Source organism: Schistocerca americana, chromosome 3 (genome assembly GCF_021461395.2).
Source record: "Schistocerca americana isolate TAMUIC-IGC-003095 chromosome 3, iqSchAmer2.1, whole genome shotgun sequence".
Classification (NCBI taxonomy): domain Eukaryota; kingdom Metazoa; phylum Arthropoda; class Insecta; order Orthoptera; family Acrididae; genus Schistocerca; species Schistocerca americana.
This window is the reverse complement of record NC_060121.1, coordinates 450,226,515-450,252,951: the sequence shown is the minus strand read 5'-3', so window position 1 is coordinate 450,252,951 and position 26,437 is coordinate 450,226,515.

The window sequence follows — 26,437 nt, the reverse complement described above, 5'->3', positions numbered from 1 at the left end:
TACTGCCAGGTACTCCATATCAGCGACCTCAGTAGTCATTAGACATTGTGAGAGAGCAGATTGGGGTCCTCCACGGATCTCACGGACTTTGAACGTGGTCAGGTGATTGGGTGTCATTTGCATCATACGTCTGTATGCAAGATTTCCACACTCCTATACATCCCTAGGTCCATTGTTTCCCATGTGATAGTGAAGTGGAAACATGAAGGGACACGTACTGCACAAAAGTGTACAGTCCGACCTCGTCTGTTGACTGACAGAGACTGCCAGTAGTTGAAGAGGGTCGTAATGTGTAATAGGCAGACACCTATACAGACCATCACACAGGAATTCCAAACTGCATCAGGATTCATTGCAAATGCTATGACAGTTAGGCAGGAGGTGAGAAAACTTGGATTTCAAGGTCGAGCGGCTGCTCATAAGCCACACATCACACCAGTAAGTGCCAAACGACACCTTGCATGGTGTAAGGAGCATAAACATTGGACAATTGAACAGTGGAAAAACGTTGCGTGGAGTGACAAATCGCAGTAGACAATGTGACGATCCGATGACAGGGTGTGGGTATGGTGAATGACCAGTGAATATCATCTGCCAGTGTGAGTAGTGCCAACAGTAAAATTCGGAGCTGGTGGTGTTAGGTTGGTCATGTTTTTCATGGAGGGGGCTTGCACTCCTTGTTGTTTTGTGTGGCACTATCACAGCACCAGCCTACATTGATGTTTAAAGCACCTTCTTGCTTCCCACTGTTGAAGAGCAATTCGGGGATGGCGATTGGATCTTTCAACACCTGTTCATAATGCACAGCCTGTGGCGGAGTGGTTACATGACAATAACATCCCTGTAATGGACTGGACTGCATAGAGTCCTTACCTGAATCCTGTAGAACACCTTGGGGATGTTTTGGAACGCCAACTTCGTGCAGGCCTCACCGACCGACATCTATACCTCTCCTCAGTGCAGCACTCCGTGAAGAATGGGCTGCCATTTCCCAAGAAATCCTCCAGCACCTGATTGAACATATGCCTGCGAGAGTGAAAGCTGTCATCAAGGCTAAAGGTGGGCCAACACCATATTGAATTCCAACATTACCGATGGAGGGCACCATGAACTTGAAAGTCATTTTCAGCCAGGTGTCCATATACTTTTGATGACATAGTGTATATTGACATGGGAATGTGACAATATTCCTTCATAACACGTTGTCTGTTTGATGCGCTCTCATTGGCTGTGTAGATGCACCAGCGACATATCTTCTTTCCCATCATACATGGAGAGTGCTGCAACACTGCTGCGTGAAACACATAAGTATGTCACTGGTCTTGATCTAGATGTTTGTCACCTATTTCAGTGACAGCCCCCTCCCCTAAAATGAGAAACCTAAATCAGGATGGCAGGACAGAGGACTGAGTTCCACTCCTCCTAAATGCTGTGGCTTAACTGCAGCATCACTTTTCTTGTACTGCCTTTGCCCCCTCATAATCAAAGATAGTGCAGGTAATTTTATTAATTGCTATGGGACTGTTCCCAACATGAAATGTTTCTCTTCACCAAGCCCTTACATAGACAATACTGGATGTTTATTCTATAAACTTTGTTATTACTTTCAGTTCTGCTATAATAACTTATTTCATTAAGTACATCTATTTTGCTGATAACATTTTACTTTTTTTGGTAATAACAGGTAAGTAGCAACCACAAATGAATTTGAAAGTAGACTGGAAAATGCATCATACGTATACTGAAATAATATGGAAAATTAAAGGCAACTGCTCACCTATAGCTGACTGATGTGTTGCATAGAAACACTCACTAGAAATAGTATTTTACTAGCTTTCGATCTCTTGCTCTTTCTCTAGTAACGGTTCACACGTTACTGCACACTACCACAAAGGCACAGGCTTTCGGATGACTTTGTGGCTGTGTGAGTGAATGTGTGTTATTCTGCTAGAGAAAAAGCAAGAGCTCGAAAGCTAGTAAAAAATTGTTTCTCTTGCATGTTTCTATGCACCAAACATCAGTGAACTACAGGAGAGTGGTTGTCTTTCCTTTATTTTGTGTGTTATCCATCCAAGAATTTCCATTGTTAATAAAATTTATGCTCAACACATTCAAAGGAAAGTGGTACCCACTAACTATGAAATCCTAATTGCTGATGAGATGATGTATTTTATGCCAGATGAAGATAATGACTAGATTTCGTAATAAACAGAAGAGTACAATTTTCCTGGAGTGCTTTTAGTAAACTAAATAGTTTTCAAAACAAGTTATCCAAACTGTCTGAAAAGGAAACTGTTCAATCAGTGCACTTACTGCAGTGAGGTAAGGACTTTTTAATGCCAATACCATGCAAAATTCAATCATTCCTCAGTGAGTAATGAAGATTTACATATTGGGAACTACTAACTACTAGAAAGACAGGGAGACAAATAAATGGATCAGGAAACAAACTGCAGTGGAAATAATTTTTACTATAATGAAGGTGAAATGGAAGTGAAGATGGATGTTAGATGGATTAAGGGAGTTCTTTGCTGGTTTCCAAGAGATAAGAAAAGGCCAAGATGATGACTTAACTGGAGGTAGATAGATGTCAGAAAACTTCCAGGTGTAACTTTGATACATGTTGTGAATATTTTAATGCATGAAAAAGTATATGGTAGGTCTTCATCCAGCAGTGGATATCAGGGGGCTGTTGTTGATATATTTTTCACTTTTATATAGTAACACTATTTACCAAATAATTCCATAAATAGGACATCAAAAACCCTTTTCTCTAATTGATCAAAGTATTAATCGCATAGACTTTAATTACAATGCTATACATTGTCACTAAAAACTGAAGGTTGATGTAAATTACTGTAAATCATCATGAAAACAATTTGCTTCTAAGAATTTAAAGGGCTTAGAGTGTAAGAAGGTTCCATGTTACTGATTATGTTTCCCAAGTTTGGGGATTAGCAGTAACAGTTTTCCATTCAAATGGAACATTGACCTGGAAAGGATTCTTGTTAGATGAGAGTGTGTTCATGATTTTTGTTCTTTTTTATCAAGCATTAAATTATTTAAATATTATACCAATACAAGAGTTAATATGTGGCATTAATGCAATACTAAACAGATTCAGATGATTCACTAATTAAGTCAAAGGGCTGACATCGGTCATATAACTCATGATATCCAGTTCTGAATTATGCTAGATGTACATATAAAGTGCTAAATGAAAGTTAAGACTAAAAGATTGTAATCTGTTAAATACTTAAGCTATTGAATTACCATTTGTGGTGTCTCCATTAAAAATAAAATAAATAAAACTTTTTCATATTTGTATTTATTGTACATCATGATTTTCAAAATAAAATGTAAGATTTAACATATGGTTTCTGTGCTGAGAAATATGTATACTCTGATTCCCACCAGTGAAGATGAAGTGCTTCAAATGTGTCAAGTGGATATTGCACTTTATTCTGAAACAAAATCCACCATTGTAAACTCTTTGCCAGTATCTAGGAATGAGGATTGCAAAGGCAGCAGTGAGTTTGTAAATTCCGCTGATAGTTGCAAAGAACTGAGAATGCTGTTTCGTTGCAGAGAAAAGAAATAGCAGCAGCACTTTGTGAATTATATTGACATGTAACAACTGCATTCTAGTTGTTTAAAATCCATCTGTGTTAAGTTTGAAAAATTTATGAACATATACAAGATCGTTTGATATAATTTTATTTCTTTATTGGAGAAAGGAGAAATCTATTGTAAGTGCAGATGAAAATGTGAAGCTGGTGGCAGTTGCTGGTACAAGGTCATGTTACAGAATTCGCAGACATAACTCCCTTATCACTCAAAGCTGTATGTTACCTAGAATACACACAAATCAGTATTAACATACTGACTACCTTTTATAAATGTATTGTTCCACCTTTAGCACACAAGACTGTAGCAATTTACTGCGACATATACCCTTTAAGTTACTGGTATGTAACCATATTATCAGATACAAGTTGGTTTGATTCTAAACTATGTAATATGATAGTGACATATGTTGCTCTTGCCATCATAATATTTTTTTTGTTTTCCATAATGTTAGAAGGAGTATTTGAAATGCCAAGAGGGAACAAAAATGATCCTAGCCAATATAAATTGTAGCTTATTATGATCTTTATACTCCATAATAATAACATTAAAATTCTTGACTGATGATTGCTGATTGTAACCCGAATTTACCACTCATTCCTTTATTATTTCTTTGATGGGATGTGCTGGGTGCAATGTGTACTCTTATTAACAAATGAAGGTATACAGACACTGTGCTACCAAAGTTGAATTATTTTAGTGTCATTAAATACTTTTATATTTTTAATCTGAATTAAGTTGATTTTATGTTAGATCCTAACAGTTTTTAACATGCTGTGAGCTGCTTTGTTTCTGTGGTATTACAGAATAATATTTTGTGCAAGAAACAACTTTTATTCCCTCTGTTTAAGAAAAACAGTTTCTTATTTAAAATCAACTCACATCTGAAATGTACCTATAAAATTGTCACTTAAACCAACACTATAGTAAAAAAATTGTCTTCAAAGCAAATGTATTCTTATTAAAATTTACGTTGATATTAAAATAAATTTCTCATCTGAGCCCAGCTCTATTGTATAAATTGTGGTTTATCATAATTTTCTTTTGTCAGATTCTTTTTTAGCAGCAATTTATTAATATTTATTTTTATCATCTCACCTTTTTAAATTTCTGTCAAACTAACAAGGCTAGGATACTGGAATGACATGGGTTATTTATTACGAAAAGTGTATATTGTTTGGAATGATGCTGATTCAAGAAAATTGTCTTAAAGTTGACCAAGTTCCTCAACCATATACAACCAGTGCTACTACTCAAAGCAAATAAAACAAAAATTGAAGCAAATTCCACTGAATCAGTTTTTGACAAAATAATAATTAGATGGATAAAAAAATGTACTCACCAAGCGGCAGCGGAACACATACATGTTGTTGTTGTGGTCTTCAGTCCAGAGACTGGTTTGATGCAGCTCTCCATGCTACTCTATCCTGTGCAAGCTTCTTCATCTCCCAGTACCTACTGCAACCTACATCCTTCTGAATCTGTTTAGTGTATTCATCTCTTGGTCTCCCTCTACGATTTTTACCCTCTACGCTGCCCTCCAGTACTAAATTGGTGATCCCTTGATGCCTCAGAATATGCCCTACCAACCTATCCCTTCTTCTAGTCAAGTTGTGCCACAAATTTCTCTTGTCTCCAATTCTATTCAACACCTCCTCGTTAGTTATGTGATCTACCCATCTAATCTTCAGCATTCTTCTGTAGCACCACATTTCGAAAGCTTCTATTCTCTTCTTGTCCAAACTATTTATCGTCCATATTTCACTTCCATACATGGCTACACTCCATACAAATACTTTCAGAAATGACTTCCTGACACTTAAACCTATACTCGATGTTACCAAATTTCTCTTCTTCAGAAACGCTTTCCGTGCCATTGCCAGTCTACATTTTATATCCTCTCTACTTCGACCATCATTAGTTATTTTGCTCCCCAAATAGCAAAACTCATCTACTTCTTCAAGCGTCTCATTTCCTAATCTAATTCCCGCAGCGTCACCCGATTTAATTCGACTACATTCCATTATCCTCGTTTTGCTTTTATTGATGTTCATTTATATCCTCCTTTCAAGACACTGTCCATTCCATTCAGCTGCTCTTCCAGGTCCTTTGCTGTCTCTGACAGAATTACAATGTCATCGGTGAACCTCAAAGTTTTTATTTCTTCTCCATGGATTTTAATACCTGCTCCGAATTTTTCTTTTGTTTCCTTTACTGCTTGCTCAATATACAGATTGAATAACATCGGGGAGAGGCTACAACCCTGTCTCATTTCCTTCCCAACCACTGCTTCCCTTTCATGCCCCTCGACTCTTATAACTGCCATCTGGTTTCTGTACAAATTGTAAATAGCCTTTTGCTCCCTGTATTTTACCCCTGCCACCTTCAGAATTTGAAAGAGACTATTCCAGCCAACATTGTCAAAAGCTTTCTCTAAGTCTACAAATGCTAGAAAAGTAGGTTTGCCTTTCCTTAATCTATTTTCTAATATAAGTCATAGGGTCAGTACTGTCCCATGTGTTCCAACATGTCTACGGAATCCAAACCGATCATCCCCGGGGTCAGCTTCTACCAGTTTTTCCATTCGTCTGTAAAGAATTCGTGTTAGTATTTTGCAGCCGTGGCTTATTAAACTGATAGTTCGGTAATTTTCACATCTGTCAACACCTGCTTTCTTTGGGATTGGAATTATTATTTTCTTCCTGAAGTCTGAGGGTATTTTGCCCATCTCATACATCTTGCTCACTAGATGGTAGAGTTTTGTTAGGTCTGGCTCTCCCAAGGCCGTCAGTAGTTCTAATGGAATGTTGTCTACTCCCGGCGCTTTGTTTCGGCTTAGGTCTTTCAGTGCTCTGTCAAACTCCTCACGCAGTATCATATCTCCTATTTCATCTTTGTCTACATTCTCTTCCATTTCTATAATATTGTCCTCAAGAACATTGCCCTTGTATAGACCCTCTATATACTCCTTCCACCTTTCTGTTTTCCCTTCTTTGCTTAGAACTGGGCTTCCATCTGAGCTCTTGATGTTCATGCAAGTGGTTCTCTTTTCTCCAAAGGTCTCTTTAATTTGCCTGTAGGCAGTATCTATCTTACCCCTAGTGATATGCGCCTCTACATCCTTACATTTGTCCTCTAGCCATCCCTGCTTAGCCATTTTGCACTTTACCTGTCGATCTCATTTTTGACATGTTTGTATTCCTTTTTGCCTGCTTCATTTACTGCATTTTTATATTTTCTCCTTTCATCAATTAAATTCAATATCTCTTCTGTTACCCAAGGATTTCTATTAGCCCTCGTCTTTTTACCTACTTGATCCTCTGCTACCTTCACTATTTCATCTCTCAAAGCTACCCATTCTTCTTCTACTGTATTTCTTTCCCCCATTCTTGTCAATTGTTCCCTAATGCTCTCCCCGAAGCTCTCTACAACCTCTGGTTCTTGCAGTTTATCCAGGTCCCATCTCCTCAAATTCCCACCTTTTTGCAGTTTCTTCAGTTTTAATCTACAGTTCATAACCAATAGATTGTGGTCAGAGTCCACATCTGCCCCTGGAAATGTCTTACAATTTAAAACCTGGTTCCTGAATCTCTGTCTTACCATTATATAATCTATCTGAGACCTTCCAGTATCTCCAGGCTTCTTCCATGTATACAACCTTCTTTTATGATACATACATACACATACATAAAAAGTTATAATAAGGCAAGCTTTTGGAGCCAGTGACTCCTCCTTCAGGCAGAAGGATTGAAGGAGAAGGAAGAGGTGTGAAAGAAAAGGATTGGGAAGGTCTAGGAAAAGGGGAAGATTTTGAGAAAGTCACCCAGAACCATAGGTCAGGGAAGACTTACCAGATGGGATGAGAAGGAAAGAGTGATTGTTGGGGTGCACCAGAAAAGATTTGAGAACCTGTGAGCTTAAAGGTGAAAGACAGGGTAATATGTAAGACAGAGTTTACTGCTTAAACATCATGCATGAGTTAATAATAGTGAAAAGCTATGTGCATTGTACATACCAGAAGTGAGAGGGGGGCAGTGAAAAATAGATGAGAAAATGAAAGATGTATAAAATTAAAATGGAGTGAAGAAAAGAGTAGTTACTGTGAAGAAATGCTGAGATAGAAAAAATAATTAAGACCAGGTGGGTGGCGAGAACCAAGGACATGTTATAGCACTAGTTCCCACCTGTGGAGTTCTGAGAGACAGGTGTTTGAGGGGAGAATCCAGATGGCGCGTGTGGTGAAACAGACACCAAGATCACAATTGTCATGTTGTAGAGCATGCACTGCCGCAGGATATTACATGCCGCCATTATACAACCTCTGCTTATTCCCATTCATCCTAACTGATAATTTGGTGATAGTCATGCCGTTGTAAAAGGCCGAACAGTGTTTACATAATAGCTTGTATATGACACGTCATTCCACAGGTGGCTCTCCTTTTGATAGTATATGTTTTGCCAGTTACAGGGCTAGTATAGGTGGTGGTAGGAGGGTACAGAGTGGAAGTCTTGCAGTGGGGACAGTCACAGAGATAGAAACCATACAGTAGGGAGAAGGAGCATAGGGCCTGACAAGAATATTGCTGAGATTAGGAGGACGGTGAAAAGCTATTCTAGGTGTGGTGGGAAAAGTCTCAAACAGAATGGATCTCATTTCAGGGCATGATTCTAGGAAATCGTGGCATTGTCGAAGTAGCTGATTAATACATTCAATGCCAGGATAATAGTCAGTGGCCAGTGGTGTGCTCCAACATTGTTTTTTGGAGGGATCAGCAGTAGCAGGGTTGGATGTGATGGAAAATCTGCTTTTGAACTAGCCTAATGGGGTAATTATGACCAGTGAAGGCTGAGGTGAGAATGGTGGTGTATTGCTGTAAAGGGTCTGCATCCGAACAAATATGTTTGCCTCGAATGCTAAGGCTGTATGGGTGGGAACGTTTGACATGGGGAGGATGGCGACTGTTAAAATGTGAGTACTGTTGTTTGTTATTAGGTTTAATGTGGACAGAAATGTGTAGCTGGCCTTCGCTGAGAGTGAGATCAACATCAAGGAAAGTGGGATGGAATTTGGAATAGGAACATGTGAAATTCCAGGAATTTTAACAGGTCAGCCTCATCATGAGTTCATATGGTAAAGATGTCATCAATGTATCGAAACCAAACCAGGGGCTGTGAATGCTTATGGATCACAGGAAAGCTCCCTCCAAGTGACCCATTGGCTTAGGATGGAGCTGTCCTGGTTCCCATGGCTGTACCCCTGATCTCTTTTGTATGTCTGCCCCCCAAAGGTGAAGTAGTTGTTGATAAGTATAAAGTTGATTAAGATGAGTTGGAAGGTTGGAATCAGGTAGGCACTCACTAAGGAAATGTTTGGTAACAGACAGACCATGTACAGGGGGGATGCTGGTATGTAGAGAGGTGGTATCAATAATGACAAGCAAGGTGTGTGGTGGGAGTGGGACAGGGACAGATTTGGGATGATCTAAGAAACTGTTGGTATCTTTGATATAGGAGGGAAGTCTTTGTACTGTGGGTTGCAGCTGCTGATCAACTAAGGCAGATATACGGTTGGTGGGTGCTTTGAAGCCAGCTTCTATAGGACGTCCAGGTTGATTGGGTTTGTGCATCTTAGGAAGATGGAAAAGGTGGTGATGCATGATTTGGGTGGGGTGAGAAGTTGTTTGAATTGAGGTGTTAGTCCTTATGAGGTGCCCAAGGTTTTAAGGAGGGACTGCAGATCAGTTTGAATCACAGCAGTGGGATCTCGATGGCAGATGTTGCATATAGAGGTCTCAGACAGCCGATGTAGACCTTCATTCACATACTCCTTTCAGTCAAGTACCAAGTGGTAGGTCCTTTCTCTGCTGGGAGGATAATGATTTAGTCATCAGGTTATAGGGAACTTAGACCTTGGAATTCTGCAGAGGACAGGTTAGGGTCATGTTGTAGGGACCTGTGGAACGGTTGTGAAGCAGTGCTGGATGTGAGGAATTCTTCAGATTTCACCTCAAAAAGCTATCCCACCTATTACTAAACTACCTGAGCAGTGGCATTTCCCTTCCTGTCCCTCTGCAGCTTCCTAAACAGCCACACCATCAACCACCCACCCCTCTTCTCCTACAAACCAAGCTTCACCAACCTTCTTAACATCCCACAGTGCCCACCACTGCCTCCCAGACCAAGAATAATTCATAATCACAAGAACCAGTCACAACAGTACAGTGTCATCAACCTCTCATCTAAATCACTCTCCCAATTATCTGTATCATCTAAGGGTCTCACTTTCAGCCCTAAACCTGCATTTGGTCATGCTGCTTTGGTGAGGAACCGACTTTCCTTTACACATAATGTCAACTAGAAGTATCACTTTGCAACCCAATAAAAAACGTTTCCGACAGCAATCTTGACATTGAACCCTGTCTTGAACTGTTCTGGCCACAATCCCAATTTGATCCACCACCACTACCTCAAAATCATCCCTTACAAGCCTTCCAAAAATTCCTCACATCCAGCCTTCCGTCACAACCCTTCCTCAGATCCCTACAACATGATCCTAACCTGTCCTCTGCAGAACTTCAAGCTCTATGTACTCTAAAAGCTGATGACACCATCATTGTCACCCCAGAAAACAAAGGATCTATCACTGTGGTACTTGACTGTAAGGAGCATGTTAGTGAAAGACTATGTCAGCTGTCTGACATCTCTATATACAGCATCTGCTGTCAAGATCCTGTGATTCAAACTGAACTGCATTCCCTCCTTAAAAACTCAGGCCCCTCACAAGGACCAACTCCTCAGTCAACAGAACTTCTCTACCCACCCAAACCACGCTCCCCCACCTTTACCATCTTCCTAAGATCGACAAACCCAATCATCCTGGCTGTCCTATAGTTGCTGGCTTCACAGCACGCACCGAACCTATATCTGTGTTAGTTGATTAGCACCTGCAACCCATAGTACAAAGACTTCCCTCCTATATCAAAGATACCAACCATTTCCTAGATCATCTGAAATCCGTATCTGTCCTTCTCTCACCACACGTCTTGCTTGTCATCATTCATACCACCTCTCTCTATACCAACATTCCCTGCGTACGTGGTCTGGCTGCTGCTGAATATTTCCTCAGTCAGTGCCCACCTGATTCCAAACCTATGACATCCTTCCCACTCACCTTAATCAGTTTTATACTTACCGACAATTATTTCACCTTCAAGGGGCAGACTCACAAAAGAGATCAGGGGTACGGCCATGGGAACCAGAATGGCTCCTTCCTATACCAATCTTTTTGTGGGTTGCTCGGAGGGGCCTTCTTGGGATCCATAAGTATTCAGCCTCTGGTTTGGTTTAGATACATTGATGACGTCTTTACTATTTGTACTCATGGTGAGGCTGACCTGTTAAAATTCCTGGAATCTCTGAATACCCTCTCCTAATTAAATTTCATGTAGTCCTATCCGAATCCCGTGCCACTTTCCTTGATGTTGATCTCACCCTCAGCGAAGACCAGCTACACACTTCTGTCTACATTATACCTACTAACAAACAATTGTATTTACAGTTTGACAGTCGACATCCTGTCCACATCAAACGTTCCCTCTCTTACAACCTTAGCATTCGAGGCTAACATATTTGTTCGGATGCAGACTCTTTATAGCAATACACCACCAGTATCACCTCACTCTTCATTGGATGTAATTACATCACCAGCCTAGTTCAAAAGTAGATTTACCAGTACTGTTGGTCCCTTCAAAAACAACTTCAGAGTAATCACTGGTCACCGAGTATTATCCTGGTCTTGAATGTATTGATCAGTTACTTCAACAAGGCCATGACTTCCTAAAATCATGCCCTGAAATGAGATCCATTCTGTTTGAGATTTTGCCCACACTCCTAGAATAGCTTTTCGCCGGCCTCCTAATCTCCGCAATATTATTATCAGACGCTATGCTCCTTCTGCATCCTTCTCCCTACTACTGTATGGCTCCTACCCCTGTGACCGTCCCTGCTGCAAGACTTGCCCTATGCACCCTCCTACCACCACTTGTACCAGCCCTGTAAAGGGCAAAACATATACTATTAAAGGGAGAGCCACCTGTGAAATGACATGTCTTATACCGGCTGTTATGTAAACACTGTTCAGCCCTTTACTTTGGTATGACTATCACCAAATTATCAGTTAGTATGAATGGGTGTAAACTGAGGGTCCGTACTGGCAATACATAGTGTCCTGTTGCAGAGCATGCTCTACAACTTGACATTTGTGACCTTGGTGCCTGTTTCACCACACATGCCATCTGGATCCTTCTCCCAGACAACAGTTTCTCGGAACTCCACAGTTGGGAACTAGGGCTACAGCATGTCCTTGGTTCTCGCCACCGACCTGGCCTTAATTTACGATAATTTCTTTGGTCTCAGCATTTCTTCACAGTAACTACTCTTTTCTTCACTCTGTTTTAGTTTTCTACACCTTTCATTTTCTTACCTGTCCATTTTTGCTGCCTCCCACCCCCCTCTCCCCTGCTATCTCTGTTAAATACCATGCACCTAACTTTTCACTCTTACTAACTCATGCATGATGTTTAAGCAGGAATTTCAGTCTTGCATATTACCCTGTCTTCCGCCTTTAAGCTCTCAGGTTTTCAAATCTCGTTGGTGCAGTACCCAACAACCCGTCTTTCCTTCTCGTCCCATCCAGAAAGTCTCCCCTGACTCGTGGTTCTGGGTGACTTTCCCGAAATCTACCCCTTTTTGTAGACCTCTCAAGTCCTTTTTCTTCACCCCTCTTCCTTCCCCTCCAACCCTTGTGCCTGACAAAGGAGCCACTGGCTCCAAACACTTGCCTAATTATAACCTTTTATGTGTGTGTTCTGCCACTGGTTGGTGAGTAGACTTTTTATCCATCCAATTATACTATTATATAATTGATTACTCTTATCATATAGCTACTAAAATGGGCAAAGGAGCAATACTTTCATTCTGTACAGTGATGGTCTTCAATTTTAGTAGCCGTCTTGGTGTTTTATCCCACACTTCCTTTAATTTCAGCTATCGTGCCTTTAATTACAGCTATCATGCAATGGCAACAACATCTCACAACATCCCTAATTTGTATTATAATAACTTTTGTTGACAAGTCTGCCATTGCCTCTGTTCTCTCATGCATTGTTATGAATGTGCAACTTAAGATATAACAGCAGTGAATATGAATTTGAATACACAATCATGAAATTCACATAGATTCTTATAGCACAATATCTTTAGTTTGATGGATTCAAGAGTACAATAGTTCAAAGCGGTATCTCACTCAACATCTATGGCATCAGCTGTCCTTGCAATTCTTGTAGGGTAAGACGATATGATTTATTAGCTCTGAGCTGGCTCTTAAAGAGATCCCAGCTGTATTTTGCAAGAATTTTATATCAACTGTATTTCTGGATCATTATGTCAAACAGAAATCTGTGTGGAAAACACTGCAGTACAATTCTTTCTTAGCATGGACAACTGTCCATCTGGAGATGGCCATACATGGTGGGGAATACATCAGGCATGAAGCAGTGCAAGCTGGTAGCAGTAATATTGGTGTAGTCAAGAAGTTTCAGTACCATTTTTAATAGGGACAGATTCCAGTAGGACGCAAGTGAATGTCTCTTAGTGCATAATACTACTAACACTGGTCTGTATTGGCCCTGCAGTGTACATGTCAAGTAGGCTTTTTCCTGGAAAACTATGTAGCTTGACAGAACCAGGAATATGGCCTCATTCTTGCAGTTGAGTGATCTAGTTAAAAAGTTTCTATGAGCACTACCATCTTAACTAATGATATCATTGAATCAATAAAATCACACATATGACACCTCTGCTGTAACATATTGTGGCCTGTGGACTCTGAACTCTTGTGCCTTTGCCAGTAATGTACTTTGTAGCCTGTGTTGCACTTTTTTTTTTTTTTAAAAAAAAAAACCAGGGAAGTCTTTTAAAGTCCATGAGCAGATGAGGAATGACAATCTGACAATCCAGCATCTTCTCTGCTCTCAGCTACTACATCATCAAATGTCCTTTGAAAATAGGTAATGCATGGATAGCCTGTGAGTTACTTTTGCTCATCGTTTGGCTAATACTATCAGCCCTTTGTCAAGGTCTCTTAAATCAGCGGCATCTCTGATTCTCTGCACTAGAATTGGATGCTTTTTCTGTATTTCCAACACCTCTTGTATAGGATGTTCTGTCTGATATCTGTGTCATCCCTGCACAGTCTTTTGACATGACTCATTGTCTTCATCAGATGCTATCTGAGTCTGCTAGTCAAGTGGAATGGGTCCGATATTCATCCCTACTGCCTCCCCACTTCTTGATCGTCTCTGGGCATTCCGTGTGCAATCCATTTCCACTGGAGATCCATCTTCAGTCCAGTGTGCCTGGTCACAAGCTGGCATTACATTTTCAGTCTGGTGTGCATGACAGCGATCTCGGTCTCTGTTTCGGTACGGTGCACCTGTGCTCTATCTGGGGTTCCTTCCTCGTCTCCACATCCTCAGTTCTTGTTTTTGTTGACTTCTGCTGTTGCTACCATCATGTTTTTACAAACTGCAGTGCAGAATCCCAGGCTTTTCTGAGTTGGTATACAGTCTCACAGTTTATGAGGTTTTCTGCCACCTTTATCTCTGTTGTAACCTTCTTATAACACTGCTGCAGTATCTGGGGTCTGTGCCAGAACCCTTGTTTTTTCATAGTTCAAGGAATTATTTAAGTTCCATGTAGTGATAGGTGGTGGCTGATTTAATTGCCTGCCCCTGCTGGGTTTGCCTCTAATGTATTGGCACATGATGTCCCTGTCCTACAGGAACATGTTGAAAAGTAACATCTCCAAAAGTGTTATGTGAAAACTCCTAAACCTTTTTAAATGAAACTAATGTTATTAATATTCTACATCTTTATTCTTCTTGTCTACATATTTATTGTTTAATATATCAATATTTTGAATTTTGTGTGTATGTTTGTGTTTGTTTGTGTGTCTATCGACCTGCCAGCGCTTTCGGTCGGTAAGACACCATCTTTGTTTTTATATATTATTTATTGTTTAATATATTTAAAAACAAAGATGATGTGACTTACCATACGAAAGTGCTGGCAGTTCGATAGAAACACAAACAAACACATACATACACACAAAATTCTAGCTTTCGCAACCAATGGTTGCTTCGTCAGGAAAGAGGGAAGGAGAGGGAAAGACAAAAGGATGTGGGTTTTAAGGGAGAGGGTAAGGAGTCATTCCAATCCCGGGAGCGGAAAGACTTACCTTAGGGGGAAATAAGGACAGGTATACACTCGCACACACACACATATCCATCCGCACATACACAGACACAAGCAGACATTTGTAAAGGCAAAGAGTTTGGGCAGAGATGTAAGTCGAGGCGGAAGTAAAGAGGCAAAGATGTTGTTGAAAGACAGGTGAGGTATGAGCAGCGGCAACTTGAAATTAGCGGAGGTTGAGGCCTGGCGGATAACGAGAAGAGAGGATATACTGAAGGGCAAGTTCCCATCTCCGGAGTTCTGACAGGTTGGCGTTAGTGGGAAGTATCCAGATAACCCGGACGGTGTAACACTGTGCCAAGATGTGCTGGCCGTGCACCAAGGCATGTTTAGCCACAGGGTGATCCTCATTACCAACAAACACTGTCTGCCTGTGTCCATTCATGCGAATGGACAGTTTGTTGCTGGTCATTCCCACATAGAAAGCTTCACAGTGTAGGCAGGTCAGTTGGTAAATCACGTGGGTGCTTTCACACGTGACTCTGCCTTTGATCGAGTACACCTTTCGGGTTACAGGACTGGAGTAGGTTGTGGTGGGAGGGTGCATTGGACAGGTTTTACACCGGGGGCGGCTACAAGGGTAGGAGCCAGAGGGTAAGGAAGGTGGTTTGGGCATTTCATAGGGATGAACTAAGAGGTTACAAAGGTTAGGTGGATGGCGGAAAGACACTCTTGGTGGAGTGGGGAGGATTTCATAAAGGATGGATTCATTTCAGGGCAGGATTTGAGGAAGTCGTATCCCTGCTGCACGTCCAGGGCCTCGCTGCGATGGAGCACTTCCTTTCACGCCGATCACCTGCCAACCTACCTAAAACCTCTTTCCTCATTACCTTAGCGAGCTTCATCCTGACCCACAACTTGTTCACTTTTGAAGGCCAGACATACCAACAATTAAAGGGAACAGCCATGGGTACCAGGATGGCCCCCTCGTACACCACCCTATTCATGGGTTGCTTAGAGGAAGCCTTCTTGGTTACCCAGGCCTGCCGACCCAGAGTTTGGTACAGATTTATTGAGGACATCTTCATGATCTGGACTCACGGTGAAGAAGAACTCCAGAATTTCCTCTCCAACCTCAACTCCTTTGGTTCCATCAGATTCACCTGGTCCTACTCCAAATCCCATGGCACTTTCCTTGACATTGACCTCCATCTGTCCAATGGCCAGCTTCACACGTCCGTCCACATCAAACCCACCAACAAGCAACAGTACCTCCATTATGACAGATGCCACCCATTCCACATCAAACGGTCCCTTCCCTACAGCCTAGGTCTTCGTGGCAAACGAATCTGCTCAAGTCCGGAATCCCTGAACCATTACACCAACAACCTGAAAACAGCTTTCACATCCCGCAACTACCCTCCCGACCTGGTACAGAAGCAAATAACCAGAGCCACTTCCTCATCCCCTCAAACCCAGAACCTCCCACAGAAGTACCACAAAAGTGCCCCACTTGTGACAGGATACTTTCCGGGACTGGATCAGGCTCTGAATGTGGCTCTCCAGCAGGGATACGACTTCCTCAAATCCTGCCCTGAAATGAGATCCATCCTTTATGAAATCCTCCCCACTCCACCAAGAGTGTCTTTCCGCCGTCCACCTAACCTTCGTAACCTCTTACTTCATCCCTATGAAATCCCCAAACCACCTTCCTTATCCTCTGGCTCCTACCCTTGTAACCGCCCCAGGTGTAAAACCTGTCCAATGCACCCTCCCACCACCACCTACTCCAGTCCTGTAACCCGGAAGGTGTACGCGATCAAAGGCGGAGGCACGTGTGAAAGCACCCTCGTGATTTACCAACTGACCTGCCTACACTGTAAAGCTTTCTATGTGGGAATGACCAGCAACAAACTGTCCATTCGCATGAATGGACACAGGCAGACAGTGTTTGTTGGTAATGAGGATCACCCTGTGGCTAAACATGCCTTGGTGCACGGCCAGCACATCTTGGCACAGTGTTACACCGTCCGGGTTATCTGGATACTTCCCACTAACACCAACCTGTCAGAACTCCGGAGGTGGGAACTTGCCCTTCAGTATATCCTCTCTTCTCGTTATCCGCCAGGCCTCAACCTCCGCTAATTTCAAGTTGCCGCTGCTCATACCTCACCTGTCTTTCAACAACATCTTTGCCTCTTTACTTCCGCCTGACTGACATCTCTGCCCAAACTCTTTGCCTTTACAAATGTCTGCTTGTGTCTATGTATGTGCGGATGGATATGTGTGTGTGTGCGAGTGTATACCTGTCCTTTTTTCCCCCTAAGGTAAGTCTTTCCGCTCCCGGGATTGGAATGACTCCTTACCCTCTCCCTTAAAACCCACATCCTTTTGTCTTTCCCTCTCCTTCCCTCTTTCCTGACGAAGCAACCATTGGTTGCGAAAGCTAGAATTTTGTGTGTATGTATGTGTTTGTTTGTGTTTCTATCGACCTGCCAGCGCTTTCGTATGGTAAGTCACATCATCTTTGTTTTTAAATATATTTTTCCCACGTGGAATGTTTCCCTATTATATTTATTGTTTATCATAGACGGCCCAGCAATGAACATGTTTCTTCCAATAAGAGACCAATTTGTTGATATTGTCGCTGTGGAATGTTTAGGCTTGTTGACTGAGCCACAATCTCAGCTCTGCTTCATCACTATCAAAATGTAGTCCTGGAAGGCATTCCTTAAGTTTGATACATGAAAACCAGATGAGGTTAAATCAGAACTGTATGGAGTATGATCGATGAAAGTGGATCTAAGATGGTTGATTGTTGCGGATGTCACAGTGCTCGTGTATGGTTTGGTGTTGCCGTGCTCAAGGAAAGGGTGCTCCATGTGTGGAAGAACTCCTCCAATTCAGAACACGATTCCAGGGGCAGTTTCTCACACACTGGTGTAGTTACATTACACACTGCCACGTTACACACTACAATTTGAAGCCCTCTAGCAACAGAGGGCTGCAGTGTGTATACATGAAGAATAAAGATGTAGATTGTTAATAAAGTTTGTTTTATTTAAAAAGTTTTTAGAGTTTTGACATAAAAAATTGAGAGGCATTAGTTTTCAGTACACCCTCGTAATTATTTGGCCAATGTACGACAGGCCACTTCGGCACGGTATATTATAAATTCCTGGTATTTCTAAGCCCAGGTCATCTTTCACATTTCCCAGTAGTCCTCTTATTTCAGAAGGTGGACAGAACACACACTTGACATTATGCTTCTGGAGCTTGATGCTGATCTTGGCAGAAATAGATCCTACATAAGTCAGGTATGCCACAGTTTTTGCTTTATCGTGCTCTTCTTCTTCATCAGGTGGGTGACTGGTTGGTTGAAACCCATTCTGATTCTGTATGACTGTGTGTTGATTTTTGCAGAAGACTGAGCGTAGATGCTTTATTTCAAATGCCAAATTATCCGAGTCAAACAAGGTGTGTGCCCTGTGGAGCACTGTCTTTAGAATTCCATTCTTCTGTGCTGAGTGACGGCAGTTGCTAGCTTGCAGGTATAAATCAGGGTGTGTTGGTTTGCAATACATACTATGACCAAATGAGCCATCTGCTCTCCTTTGACAAGTACACCCAGAAATGACAACTGACCATTCTTCTCCAATACCTGGTGAACTTCATAATTGAGTGTTGTGATTTAAGATGTTTTAGAAACACATTGAGCCTTTTCCTACCATGAGGCTAGAACACAAAGGTATCACCAACGTACATGAAGAAGTATGTGGATTTGTATCTAGAAATCTACACTACTTCCTTTTCAAATTTCTCCATGAACAGATTGACAACTGCTGGAGATGAGGCAGCTCGTGGCCACTCCTTCTGTCTGCTCATGATATTGGTCCCCATTCAGAAAATTCATTGAAGTCAGTAGATGCCTGAACAGATCCATCAGAGCATCATCAAATTACTTTGCAATCAGTTCCAGTGAATCTTTCAGTGGTACCTTGGTAAACAGATAGACCACATCAAAACTGACCATTTATCAGATCCCATGATATGCACTTGCTTGAGATGTTGCAAAAGTCCTCCAAATTCCAGATCTGGTGAGTATGCTTCCTCACTTATGGGCATTGCATTTTCTTCAAATTCTTAGCTGCTGGGTATGTTGATGTGCCAAAGTTGCTGACTATTGGGTGCAGTGGCACACCCTTCTTGTGTGCCACCGGCAGCCCATACAGTTGGTGCACTTTGTCCATAGGATCAAATTCCAGAAGTCTGTATGTTGGGTCCTTCAGATGTTGACAGACTTTCTTATGATAATCAGTCTGCTGCATGACGACTGTGGAGATCACTTTATCTGCTGGCAAAACTGCTATCTTCCCGAGCTTTTCTAGTGCCAGTCTCTCATAGCTGGCAGTGTTTGGTTTTGATGACCCAGGCTTAGAAAAACCAGGGATTTATAATATACCTTGCCAATATGGCATGTTGTACATTGACCAAACAACTAGGACAATGGACATCAGCTGCCAAGAACATCGGAGACACACAGCTGGCACGCATAACTGAATGAGCCATCTCTGAGCACTACCTGTAACTTAACACATTCCAATTGGGTCACACTGACTGCTGCAATCCCCCAGAAGTCATACACTTTTTGACTTCTTTGTAGGGCTCCTGCTTATAAGGTGAAGAAGAAAAGTAAAACATTTTTATTGAAATACATACCATCATCTTTTACCTTCACATTCATTTAAGGTATTTTGAAATCTTGTACATATTTTCAGAATAATTATGTTTTGAAAATTAGAAGATTCAGAGGTAGAGAAAGGTTTGTAAATGAGTGCATAAAAATTTATTTGTAAAATAAATGTGCAAAAGTAACTCATTGAATTTATGTAACTGTTTTCATTGGGTGAAATTCACCCATATATGATATTGCTTGAAGCAGGTAGACATAATCCTACTTTACATTCTTCATAACACCGCTTAGTCTCTCTTTTCACTTGTTTGCCAGTACTGAGTGTACCTTTGTCAGAACAAATAATGCAGTATCTTGAAGCACACTTCTTGTTCGTTGTCGGTGGGTTGTGTGGGGAAATGCCTTGCGACTAACCTGTTTGCTGTAGAGCACTTCGTTTTGTTTTCAATAAAATCTTCACTTGCTTTCTCAAGAATTTGTTTCCCTGGTTCACCATAAATGTAAACTAGTTGGTTCATTTGTGAAACATAGGTCTAAGTTTCTTGTAGAGAAAATAGAAATTGACAACACACATCACAAATACATGGAAAAAATACCTTCTTCCATCATTTCATTGCTCATTGTTGAAAATAACAATAGGTCACTAACTGATCTCCATGATAAACACCAGTTTTATTATTATCATAATCAAATATGAGATTGGGCATCAGCTTTTCTACTATTCTACTTTTGGATTTTGTGTTGGTGTCGTTACTTGTCATGCTATGTTTTATTTACAAGGCAGACACATCCCTAGTGTCTTTCCAGTGAAGTGCTACAATGGAATTTTTCTCGCTTGAATATCATTTGTCCACTTGTTATTGTTAATTTATTCTGTTTGAATTCTTGTGACAGCCTTCTTCTATTACTCATTACTATGCCTACAGCACACTTGTTTGAAACCAATTCATGTACAATGTTTGACCCTTCTGTAGATAATTGTCACATAAAGAAAGGACTGCTGAATATGCACTATTATCTGTTTCCCCAGTTCACCAATCAAAACATGGCCTGCTACAGAATAACTAATAATGAAAAACTTTATACCACTCTTTTTGACTTGTTCCTGATATATACTCTAATTCAAATTCTTCCTCTGTAAGAACATAAACCATGCTCAACTATCAGATTCTCATGGAATGGGAGTCAGCTGTCAAAATGGAGGTATTGCTGATGGTTGGTAGGTTTGTTACAGACGAAGATACTGATGCAGCTGTCTTTGAGGTGGCATTGAACATAGAGGAAGGTGGTTTGTTGGGTTGAGTAGGACCAGGCGAAGTGAAATGGGTAGAAGGTGTTCAGGTTATAGAGGAATGTGGATAAGGTGTCCTCACCCTCGATCCAGATCATGAAGATGTCCTCAGTGAGTCTAAACAAGGTCAGGGGTTTAGGATTCCGGGTGTTAAGGGAGGATTCCACTAGGTGGCCCATCAAAAGATTGCCATAGGGTGGTGCCATGTGGGTGCCCATAGCCGTACCCCAGATTCATTTGTAAGTTAAGACTTCAAAGCAGATTTAATAGTGTGTGAGGATGTAGTTGGTCATGGCGACTAGGAAAGAGGTTGTAGGTTTTGAATCCATCGAGCATTGGGAGAGGTAGTGTTCCATAGCGGTAAAGCTATGGGCATTAGGGATGTTAGTGTAAAGGGTGTGGTATCTATAGTGACAAGCAGGGCACCATGAGGTAAAAGAACAGAAACTGTGGAGAATTGGTGGAGAAAATAGTTGGTATCTTATATGCAGGAAGGTAGGTTGCAGGTAATAGGCTGCAGGAGTTGGTCTATGAGAGCAGATATCCTCTCAGGGGGCACAGTAACCGGAAACAATGGGGCATCCTGGATGGATCGGTTTATGGACATTAGGAAGCATGTGGAAGGTAGGAATGTGGGGAGTGGTGTCCATTCTTGCCAAAGGCCTTCCCACCCCCCAACCCCCTCCCCCAAATTCAGTCATGCAGGACTTGTTCAAGAAATTCTCCCACTCCTACACTGGAAACACTTTTTCTCCACCAACTCTACGAATCAGACTCAACCAATTTAAACCCTGGCCGACTCAGTTCACTCCTCCATCCAACTGTGATCCACCCCCAACTGCCCCCATATCACCACCTATTAACTTTCCGAAATTTCTTAACTTTGAACCTTGCCTCACCATCATTTCCCAAAGCACTCAACATACAAACTAACCTTACATCCACAGAAAGAATCACAATCCACCACCTAAAACCTGATTCTGACCTTGTAATCCTACCTTCTGACAATGGCTCCACCACTGTTGTGAACTGCAAGGATTACCTGGCAGAAAGACTGTGCCAGCTGTCACATTGATTGACCTACAAACCCTGCCACAGTGACCCCATTCCAGAAATTCAGCAGGATCTCCCATCTCTCCTCAAATCCTTAGCCCCAACCCAGAACCTCTCCCTGAAGTCCATCTCTCTCCTCACCCCTATCGCTGCACGCACTCATACGTTCTACATGCTTCCTAAAGTCCATAAATCCAACAACCCAGGACAATCCATTGTGGCCGGTTACTGTGGCCCCACTGAGAGAATATCCGTTTTTATGGACCAACACCTTCACCTGCGATCTACCATCCTATATAAAAGATACCAACTTATTTCCTCCACCGATTCCTCACAGTTCCTGTTACTTTACCATGTGGCACCCTGCTTGTCACTACTTATGCCATCTCCCTTTCTACTAACATTCCTAATTGCCCATGGCTTTACTGCTATTGAACACTACCTTTTGCAAAGCCCAATGGATTCCAAACCTACAACCTCTTTCCTAGTCGCCATGACCAACTATATCCTCACCCATAATTACTTCTCCTTCGAAGGCATTATCTACAAACAAATCTGGGGAACAGCTATGGGCACCCACATAGCACCATCCAGTGCCAACCTATTCATGTGCCATGTGGTGGAATCCTTCCTAAACACCCAGAATCCCAAACCCCTCAGCTGGTTCACACTCATTGATGACATCTTTGTGATCTGGATCAAGGGTGAGGACACTTTATTCATATTGCTTCAGAACCTCAAAACCTTCTCTCCCATTCACTTCACATAGTCCTACTCAACCCAACAAGCCACCTTCCTCGATGTTGACCTCCACCTCGAAGATGGTTGGATCAGTACCTCTGTCCATATCGAACTTACCAACCAGCAGCATTACCTTCACTTTGACAGCTGACTCCCATTCCGTACCAAGAAGTCCCTTAGACATAGCCCAGCCACCTTTGGCCATCATGCCTAAGGTGATTAGCAGTCCCTCTCAAAATATACCGAGTGTCTCACTGAACCTTGACAGATTATAATTACCATCTTAATCTTGTACAGAAACGGATCTTCTGTGCTTTATCTCTCTAGTCACCCACCACCTCCCAAAGTCCCACTGTCTGGTGACAGAGGAACATTCCCCTCATGACTCAGTACCACCCAGGATTGGAGCAACTGAATCACATTCTCTTCGTGGGTTTGGACTATCTCTTGTTGTGCCCTGAAATGAAGAGTTTCGTACCAACAATCCTTCTGACCCCACCCACAGTGGTATTCCATTTCCCACCAAACCTATACATTATCCTCATCCATTCTACACAACCTCTGCTTCCAATCCTTTGCCTCATGGTTCATATCCCTGTAATAGATGTAGATCCAAGACCTGTCCCATACATCCTCCCACTACCACCTACTCCAGTCCAGTCACAGGCATCACCTACCTCATCAAAGGCAGAGCTAGCTCTGAAACCAGTGATGTAATCTACAAGCTAAGCTGCAACCATTGTGCTGCATACTATGTGGGCATAACAACCAACAAGCTGTCTGTGCACTTGAATGGCCACTGACGAACTGTGGTCAAGAAACAGGTGGACCACCCCATTGCTGAGCATGCTGTTCAACACTACGTTCTTCATTTCAATGACTGCTTTACAGCTTGTGCCATCTGGATCCTTCCCACCAACACCAGCTTTTCTACTTTGTACCAGTGGTCATTCTATCTGCAGGAATCCTACATTCCCATAGCCCTCTTGGTCTCAACCTTTGCAAGTCATTGTCCTTACCCATCTAGCCCATTTCCCGTTCCCATTCCAGCACTACACAACCCTCTATTCCACAAACGCACCCACAATCTTTTTACTTTCTCCTGTTCCACTGTCTCTTGCCCCTCCCCCACCCCTATTGCTCTCCATCTAGCCTCCCCACCACACCTTGCTACCCTACCCTCTCTCCACCTTGCTCCTGGATGCTCCCACAAGCATCACTTTACTGTCCCCCACCTCTACCCTGATATCCCTCCCCCTCCCCACTGCAGTCTCCTACTAACCTTCCACCACATGGGGTGTGTGTGTCTGTGAGCTGTGTGTGTGTGTGTGTGTGTGTGTGTGTGTGTGTGTGTATGTGTGTGATGAAGGCCTCGTTGGTCAAAAGCTCACTTTCTGACAGTCTTTTTGTTGTGCCCACCTGCAACTCAACATCTTCACTATATGGTGGGTAGCAACTACCATTTTAATAATATTTTTGCGTTTCACTCTGTATTTTCCATTGTTTGTTTTGTAGTAAAAACCTTATACATCTCGTGTAACTTCATAGCATTTCCTCCACAGTTTTTCTAGTTTATCCTGCATAGAAGTTTGTTTTGGTTATTATGTATTTTATCACATTTCTATCAATAAACGGGCTCCAAAGTCAAATTTGGCACTTTCAGCTTCCAAAGGTGCCTAAACATTACTTACACATTCAAAGACAAGAAACTAGCGTCAAACATCATCATTTGCCCAGGCAATGACTTTTCTTGTAGACTCTTGCCATTGGTGTGTTCTGCCTTCTTGAATGGGAGCTTCACTGATGGCTCATTTCCATTTTAAAAACACTTGTTGTTTCCTTCAAAACACATTATGCAAGTCAGTAAACCTACCATAAATGTAATTGTGACCCCTGTTCACACTTAATGTTTAATGTCTGTTTCAGAAATAGTGTTGTCAATTTCAAAACGATCATCATCAATTTCCGATCCAGATTCTTTGAGCAACCTCAGAATGACTTTATCTGTCAAACTGTCCCCCACTTCACAACAGACTTTTGCGACCAAGACAACTATGGAAGCATACTGCTACAACGAAAGCACGGGAACTGATCACACCTGTAATATGGCTTTAAAGGCACATAGCACTTTGTGGGAGCAGGAATAGCATCTAGTGGCTCTCTGAAGTACTACAGGAGTGAATGACTGACTTCAAGCCATCACTGCTTGGCCATAACATGCTGGATTTTGAAGTAACAATCAGGAAATCCAAGTTTCAAGATTCTCCAAGTGCCAACTGTTAGGGGAATCACAACATGCCCATAGTTTCTATGGACAATGACCAGAATGTGTTAATCATTCTATGAACTATAGAAAAAACAGGATTGTGACAAACACCCCACAGATACTGGGGCAGTGTTATAAGAGAGTCAATACAAATTAAGGTTATGGAAATCTCATGAATTGTGAAACTGGCTACCAACCCAGCAAAGCCTTGGATCATGTATTACAAGTGCCAAAAATGCAGTGGTGAGAGCAGTAGAATTCAACAAAAAGAACTGAGAATGTGAAAATTTAGGAATGAACCCCAGACAGAAAACCAGGTGCATCGTACCAAGGACAAACCCGCCAGATCACTGTCAGGGGTACTGGACAAAGACAAAAAGATGGATGGCTTCAGGAAGTTTCTAGTGAGAATGGACCGCAGCCAGAACGCTTAAATCTGACCGTGGAGGCAGGAATGTCTCGGGAAGCTTCTAGCGGGAAAAGACTGCAGACAGAAACAACCATGGAGGGAGGAGGAAGTGGGTATAAATATTGGAGCCATTTCACTTGAGTAGCAGTCTCGAGTTGCTGCTGTGAAGACAGTGGGCCTTGTTGTTGAAAGATTGTGCTTGAATGATTGTGGTATCCAACAGAACACCCAAGACTTCAAGATGTCAACAGATTTCCAGGAAATCTTGAAGAATTACACCTTTTGTATACTTTTCATGATATGCCATATATCATCTGTATGAAGTAGGCTGACTTGTGCTAGTGGCAAAAGAGTGATCGATGTTGGGGTATAGTAGAGTATGTGAAAACTACTTTTATTCAATGTCGTCGTGTATGGAAATCAACCAACTGGTTTCCAGAAATTATGTAGAAATCATGAAAACAGAAATAAATGAAGAAAATGTGGAGGAAGTGACACAAAGTCAAAATTGGTATTACTGCAAGTGTGTTCTGTAGGGCCACCACAATCAAACCAGAGTGCTGCAATGTACATTCATCATGTTAAATGGACTTTAGCTTTATTTATTCTACCTTGTATGAGTCCAGGGTTTTACATATACATTAAATTTTACATTATATACTTTAAATGCTAATAAATTTAATATGATAAATAGTAATAAAATGGCAACAGTAATAGAATTAAAAATGGTTGAACAGCATAATGTGAATAACTTTACTGACTAAGAGCTATAGCTGCTAATTCCAGCAATACTGCTACTACCACCACCACCACCACCACCACGACTACTACTACTATTACTACTACTACTACTAATAATAATAATAATAGTAACTGTAATAGAAGCTGATACAAAATGTATTTATGAGTGTACAAAAGTAATTGCCTCAGCTAGTCATGAGGAAGAGAAATTTAGATAAACTGTATAAGCTATGGTCTTTGGCAAATGAGGATTGTTGGTTAAGAAAGAAGAGTACTTAGTTGTAATGAGTTAAGGGGTGTCTACATCATTATTCTTTTCATAGGTATCCTTGTGAATAGCATGGTATGTGATAAAGGGGAGGC